The following is a 7780-nucleotide window of genomic DNA, read 5'->3' as shown; positions in this document are numbered from 1 at the left end:
GAAATATTCCTTAATGGAACCCATCAATACCAACCCAAATTTTATAAAAACAAAGCATATTTAAAAACATTTCTTGGGAGGGCACAGTGACTCATGCCTGTAATCCCAGCACTTTGGGAGGCCGAGGCAGGCAGATTACTTGAGGCCAGGAGTTCAAGACCACCCTGGCCAACATGGTGAAACCCCCCATCTCTACTTAAACAAATAAAAAGAATTCTTACAATATAGGTGACCCTCATAAATCACATAACTCTTCTGAGAGTAAAACAGGTGCATTTTTTGTTAGAATTATCCAGACTTTTTACATTAATTATATTTATATTTTTCAGATCCCAAATTGGCAAAAGTTGGAGAATTTTTCTTAAATTACGATTTTCTTCTGCCAGAGCCAAAAATGTAAGAAAACTCCTAGATACCATGGTTATATCCATAATCTTAAAATTATTGTTCTCAGCACAATGAAGAAATTATTGAGAACAAGTCCCTTCCAAAGAAAAAAAATCCAGTAAGAGATTAAATATGCATTGTAATTTTAGAAGACAGTTAAGTTCCATCCTCACATGGAATGCTCTCTGACATTGGCTTATTCTAAATGCATCAGCAAGTAATCAAAGAGTACAGTAAATACCTATTCTTCCTTAGAACACCGCTGGAACAGATTTCCCCCTAACCCTGGCTAAGGCTTTCTTTATTTATTAGATGGATTAAACTTAATTCCCTTGATTTGTACTTATTCTAATAACAGTTGATCTGTAGGAATTCAGAAAGGCTTTTTCAGACTTGAGATTTAAGTGCAATGTCAGTTTTTTTTTTTTTTTTTCAGTTTGGCTAAAGCAAAGCAAGGGAATTGTTGCCAAGTAAAGCACACTACGCAGAACCTGGGACATATAGGATGACTCAGCATTGCATTTTAGTCTCATGACTTTGCTGGGAATCAGATGCAGCTATCGAGAATACCAGTAGCATTGGCTTTAGGTTTAGTAGCCATGAGTTGAGTTTAGGAAAGGCAGAATCTTACTAAGCGAACTCCTGATTGTTGCTGCAAGAACTTCTTGGTCAAAGCATTCTTGACAAATCATCCTTGAAAAACTCTTTACTATATGGAAAACTTAAAGAACAATGGGTGAGAGCACAGGCCCTGGGTTTGAACCTTAGCTATACCACCACTTACACATCATGTGACCGTGGTTAAGTCCCATCATCACTCCGTGTCTCAGTTACCATACATACAAAATAACAATAACATACTGCTAAATACTTATTAATCCTTTACATTTATTATTAATGTAAACTACATGATCCTATGTGGCCTTTATTAATAATAAATGTAAAGGATTTAGTCTGGTACTAAATGACCAGTAAATGTTATTTATAATTGGTTTGCTTTATTATTTATTTATTTAGACAGTTTCACTCCCATTGCCTAGGCTGGAGTGCAGTGGCACTCAAGTGATTCTCCTGCCTCAGCCTCCCAAGTAGCAGGGACCACAGGTGCACCACCATGCCCAGCTATTTTTTTTTTTTTTTTTTTTTTTGAGGCAGAGTCTCGCTCTGTCACCAGGCTGGAGTGCAGTGGCACGATCTCGACTCACTGCAACCTCCACCTCCTGGGTTCAAGTAGTTCTCCTGCCTCAGCCTACCAAGTGGCTGGGACTACAGGCATGTGCCACCATGTCCAGCTAATTTTTGTATTTTTAGTAGAAACGGGGTTTCACCATGTTGTCCAGGATGGTCTCAATCTCTTGATCTTGTGATCTGCCCACCTTGGCCTCGCAAAGTGCTGGGATTATAGGCGCGAGCCACCACGCCTGGCCTGCTAATTTGTAATATTTTTTGTAGACACAGGGTTTCACCATATTGCCCAGGCTGTTCTTGAACTCCTGAGCTCAAGTGATCTGCCTGCCTTGTGCTCCCAAAGTGCGGAGATTACAGGTGTGAGTCACTATGCCAAACCGGTTTGCTTTATTTCTTAAGCCTCACAACATCCCTGGTAGTTATTGTGGGGTAGGTATCTGCTATGGTTTGAATGTCCACTCCAAAAGTCATGTTGAAATTTAATTGCCATTGTAACAGTACTAAGAGGTGGAACCTTTAAGAGGTGATTATGCCATGAGAGCTCTCATAAATGTATTAACGACATTATTGTGGGGGTGGGTTCATTATTGCAGGACGGGTTTCCTCATAAAAGGATGAATTTGGCACCCCATTTGTTTCTCGCTGTCTCTCAAGGTCTCTTGCTTTTCCACCTTTTGCTATGGGATGTCATAACAAGAAGACCTTCATCAGATGCTGGTACCTTGATCTTGAACTTCCCTGCCTGCAGAACTATGAGGACATAAATTTCTATTCACTTAAAATTACCCAGTCTGTAGTATTCTGTTATAGCAGCACAAATCAGACTAAGATAGTATCCCTAAGGGTAAATTGAGTTTATTCCCGAGAGTAAACTGAGGCTCAGAAGTTAATTGTCCATTGACCCAGAGCCTGTGGGGGGGCAGTTCCTGTGATTCCAGATAAGGCACTTCCCAATATGTCATTCTAAATCTACAAATTTCGTTTATGTCTTGTAAGTGTAGAAATCAGAAACATCATAAAAGCTCAGTCTCTTACATGGTCTTAGACTTCGCCAAATTAAGATTTATAGAATTAATAAATAAGTGTATGAGGCTGGGCGCAATGGCTCATGCCTGTAATCCCAGCACTTTGGGAGGCCGAGGTGGGTGGATCACCTGAGGTCAGGAGTTTGAGACCAGCCTGGCCAACATGGCAAAACCCTGTCTCCACTAAAAATACAAAAATTAGCCAGTAGTGGTGCATGTCTGTAGTCCCAGCTACTCAGGAGGCTGAGGCAGGAGAATTGCTTGAACCCAGGAAGCGGAGGTTGCAGTGAGCCAAGATCCCACCACTGCACTCCAGTCTGGGCAACAGAACGAGACTCTGTCTCAAAAAAAAAAATTAATTAAAAAGTGTATGATACTGAACTTTGACTTTCCTTGAACAAAGCATGCATTATTTAATTGTTGAGTTTATTTAATTTTCTGTTGACTGTATTTTGTTTTGTTGCCTTAATATGATAATAGGGCAGAGACAATATTGTAGAGAGTTCAGCACAGTGGCCTGAAAAATTGAGGATACTAGAAAAGTTCTTTTATATATGAATTTATCCAGCAGATATTTATTGTAGCCCCTATTGTATGCAGGCACTGCTGGGATACAGCAATGGATACGTCAGACAAGGTTCTTGCTCTTATAGAAATGACATTATAGAGAGAGGAGAAGAACATTTATTCCATCAATAAATACATAAAAAAGACAATTTCAGATAGTATAAATAACAGCTAAGAAGACAATAAAACAGGATGATTGGATACAGGAGATGGGAAGAGATGGTGAGAAGTGGGGAAGACTTAGATATAGTTAAATGGAAAGGCTTATCTTTGGAGGTGGCATATGAGCTCAGTACTTCTTTTTTTTGAGACAGAGTCTCAGTCTGTTGCCCAGGCCGGAGTGCAGTGGCACGATCTTGGCTCACTGCAACCTCTGCCTCCTGGGTTCAAGCGATTCTCATGCTTCAGCTGGGATTACAGGCATGTACCACCATGCCCAGGTAATTTTTGTATTTTTTGTAGAGACAGGGTTTTGCCACGTTGACCAGCCTGGTCTCGGAACTCCTGACCTCAAGTGATCAGCCCACCTCAGCCTCCCAAAGTGCTGGGATTACAGGCATGAGCCACTGCACCTGGCCCTCAATACTTTGATCGTTAGAGGAAACCACTGAGCCAAGAACCAGGACTCATTCAGTGGGAACAGCAAGTGCAAAGACTCTAAGGTAGGAACAAGCTTGGCACTTCCTTGAAATAAGAAGAAAAAATAATTATAAATAATGAAACTAAAAATCCTTACAAGGCCTTTTTTGTCCATTTAAGAACAATACAGGCTTTTAATCACCAATTGCATCAGTCATCTTTATTTACCTTCTAGAAAAAAGGATAGGAGTGGCTGAGGTACACATTTCCTTAGAAGTATTTTGAAGGAAAAAACTGGTTTCAGCTTGTTGATTCTTATTACAGTGCCAAAATATGTACTAGTCTTTCTTCAGTGGATATTTTAGAACCAAAATTTTTATACTTAGGATTGTCAGCACATCTGTGCAATGTTAGTTTCTTTTAAGAAACTTTACCAAGAACCTGGAATTCAGTATCCTAATTTATAAATCTGATTTCTTTTTTTTAACTTTTAAGTACGGGGTACATGTACAGGTTTGTTAGATGGGTAAACTTGTGTCATCGGAGTTTGTTGTACAGATGATTTTGTCACCCAGGTTAGCCTCGTACCCTTTAGTTATTTTTTCTGATCCTCTCCCTCCTCCCACCCTCCACCCTTCACCCTCCTGCAGGCCCTAGTATCTATTGTCGCCCTCTCTGTGTCCATGTGTTCACATCATTTAGTTCCCACGTATAAGTGAGAACATGTGGTATTTGACTTTTTGTTCCTGTGTTAGTTTGCTAAGGATAATGACCTCCAGCTCCATTCACATTCCTGCAAAGGACATGATCTTGTTCTTTTTAATGGCTGCATAGTATTCCATGGTGTGTATGTACCACATTTTCTTTGTCCAGTCTACCATTGATGGGCATTTTGGTTGATTTCATGTCTTTGCTGTTATTAATAGTGCTGCCTTGAATGTACGCATGCATATGTCTTTATGATAGGACAATTTGTCCTCTGGGTGTATACCCATCGATGGGATTGCTGGGTCAAGTGGTAGTTTTGTTTTTAGGTTTTTTGAGGAATCGCCACACTGCTTTCCACAATGGTTGAACTAATTTACACTCCTACCAACAGTGTATAAGTGCTCCTTTTTCTCTGCAACCTCACCAACACCTGTTATTTTTTGACTTTTTAGTAAGAGCCATTCAGACTGGTGTGAGATGGTATCTCCTTGTAGGTTTGATTTGCATTTTTCTATTGATTAGTGATGTTGAGCTTTTTTTCATATGCTTATTGGCTGCACATATGTCTTCTTTTGAAAAGTGTCTGCCCATGTCCTTTACCCACTTTTTAATGGAGTTGGTTTTTTTTCTTATAAACATAAATCTGATCTTTAAGTGCACGATTGTCCACACTCATGAAAATATAGAAATTTATGCCCACTTTTTCTCTCTTCCCACTCTTTCCTCACTCCATGTGTTATTCAGAAGTTTCTCTTTTTTCTTTCTTACTCTCTTATATATACACACACACTCAGATAATATCACATGAATACCCATTGTGTACATTTTTCTAAATGTTTATATAAAATGTCCAGAATAGGCAACCCTATAGAGTTAGAAAATTAGTTTAGTGGTTATCTAGGACTGGGGGATATGGGGGAATTGAAGATGATAACTAAGGGCTGCAGGATTTCTTTTTGTGGCAACGAAAATGTGAAAGAATTGAGGTGATGGATGCACAACTTCTTGAATAGACTAAAAGCCATTGAATTATATACTGTAAATGGGTGAATTACATGATATATGAATTATATTTCAATAAAGTTGTTGAAAAAGCTAATAGAAAGCCAGGCACAGGCCAGGTGCCATGGTGCACGCTTGTAATCCTAGCCTTTTGGGAGGCCAAGGTGGGCAAATGCCAGGAGTTCAAGACCAGCCTGGCCAACATGGTGAAACCCCATCTCTACTAAAAATACAAAAATTAGCAGGGCATGGTGGCACATGCCTATAATCCCAGCTGCTTGGGAGGCTGAGGCATGAGAATTGCTTGAACCTGGCAGGCAGAGGTTGCAGTGAGCCAAGATCGTGCCGCTGCATTCCAGCCTAGGTGTCAGAGCAAGATTCTGTTTCAAAAAAAAAAAAAGAAAAAAAAAATGAAGCCAGGCACTGTGGCACACACCTGTAGTTCTAATAGCTGATAGAGGAGAAAAGTGAAATAACAATAGTTTGATACAAAACAAGGCACGAAGGGTGAAATAAAGGAATAAAAAACAGATGGGACAAACAAGGAGTAGAAAGATGGTACACTTAAACCCAAGCATTTTTGATAATTACATTTAACTAGACTGAAGATTCTCCTTGAAAATATATACATTGAAATGCAAAGGGCCAAGAAATAACAAGATTGACTTTGAAACTATAATAACTAAGACTGTATAATATTGGTTCAAGAATAGACATGCAGATCAGTGGAACAGAATGCTGATCCTGGGACAGATATGCATGAAAAAAGTCACATGATTTATAAGAAAGAAACCACTACAATTCAGCAGGGGAAAGGATGGTCTTTTCAATAAATGGTGCCAGGTCCACTGGGTTTCAATATGGAAAAAAATTAACCCTCATTCCTACTGCATACCATAAAAAATTAATTTGAGATGGTCAAAGACCTAGATGTAGGTTTAGACCAGTCCAAATAAAGCTCTGGAAGAAAATATAGGAAAATATCTTCATGACCTTAGCGTAGAGAAAAATATCATAAGCAGGACAGAAATGTACTATCTGTAATAGAAAAGACTGATAAATTATACTTCAGTAAAATTAAGAACTTCAGGCTGGGTGTGTTGGCTCACACCTGAAATCCCAACACTTTGGGAGGCCAAGGTGGGCGGATAGCTTGAGCCCAGGAGGTCAAGACCCAGCCTGGGCAACATGGCAAGACTCCATCTGTACAAAACATTTTTTAAAACTTAGCCAGGTGTGGTGGCACATGCCTGTAGTCCCAGCTATTCAGGAGGCTGAGGTGGGAGATTAGCTTGAGCCCAGGAGGTCGAGGCTACAGTGAGCCATGATTGGGCCACTGCACTTCAGCCTGGGTGACAGAGTGAGACCCTGTCTCCAAAAATAAGAACTTCTGTTTATCAAAAGACAGAATTAATTGAGTGGAAAAGCAATGGACTGAGAGAAGATAGTTATAGACATAGATATATATTTTTGAGATAAAGTCTTGCTCTGTTGCCCAGGCTGGAGTGCAGTGGCAGTCTCAGCTCACTGCAACCTCTGCCTCCTGGGTTCAAGCAATTCTTGCGCCTCAGCCTACTGAATAGCTGGGATTGCAGTCACACCACCACACCCACTAATTTTTGTATTTTCATTTGAGATGCGGTTTTGCCATGTTGGCCAGGCTGGTCTCGAACTCCTGGCCTCAAGTGCTCTGCCTGCCTCGGCTTCCCAAACTGCTGGGATTACAGGTGTGAGCCACTGTACCTGGCCTTGAGAGAGAATATCTTTAATACATATATCCAATAAAAAAAACTCATACATAGACTATGCAAGAGGACTCCAAAACTTCATGAAAAATGGAATTAAAAGATAAAACATAAACTTTATTTCTCAACATACTTCATCAGGCTCGAGATATTTTTGTAAGCAGTGATACCAGCCATTTAGTCCACCTCTAAAGAACTGAGGATCTTGGGAATTTAACCATGTCAATGCAGTCTTTTTTACATTATCAACTGAAGAAAAATTGGTGCCCTTTAAAGATTTTTTTGAGGCAAAAAGAAGTAAGAAGGAGCTAAATCAGGATTGTAAGGTAGATGTCTAATGAGTTCTCATCAAAATGCTCACAAATCTCCCTTGACTGATAAGAGGAATGAGCAGGAGCATTGTTGTGGTGGAGAAGAACTCTCTGGTGAAGCTTTCCAGGCATTTTTCTGCTAACTGGCTAACTTTCTCAAAACTCTGACAATAAGCATTGTCATAATATTGTCATTTTTTTTTTTTTTTGAGGCAAAGTCTCACTCTGTCACCCAGGCTAGTGTGCACTGGCATGATCTCATCTCACT

Source organism: Nomascus leucogenys, chromosome 23, assembly GCF_006542625.1.
Source record: "Nomascus leucogenys isolate Asia chromosome 23, Asia_NLE_v1, whole genome shotgun sequence".
Lineage (NCBI taxonomy): Eukaryota > Metazoa > Chordata > Mammalia > Primates > Hylobatidae > Nomascus > Nomascus leucogenys.
Note: the sequence above shows the minus strand (reverse complement) of the source record.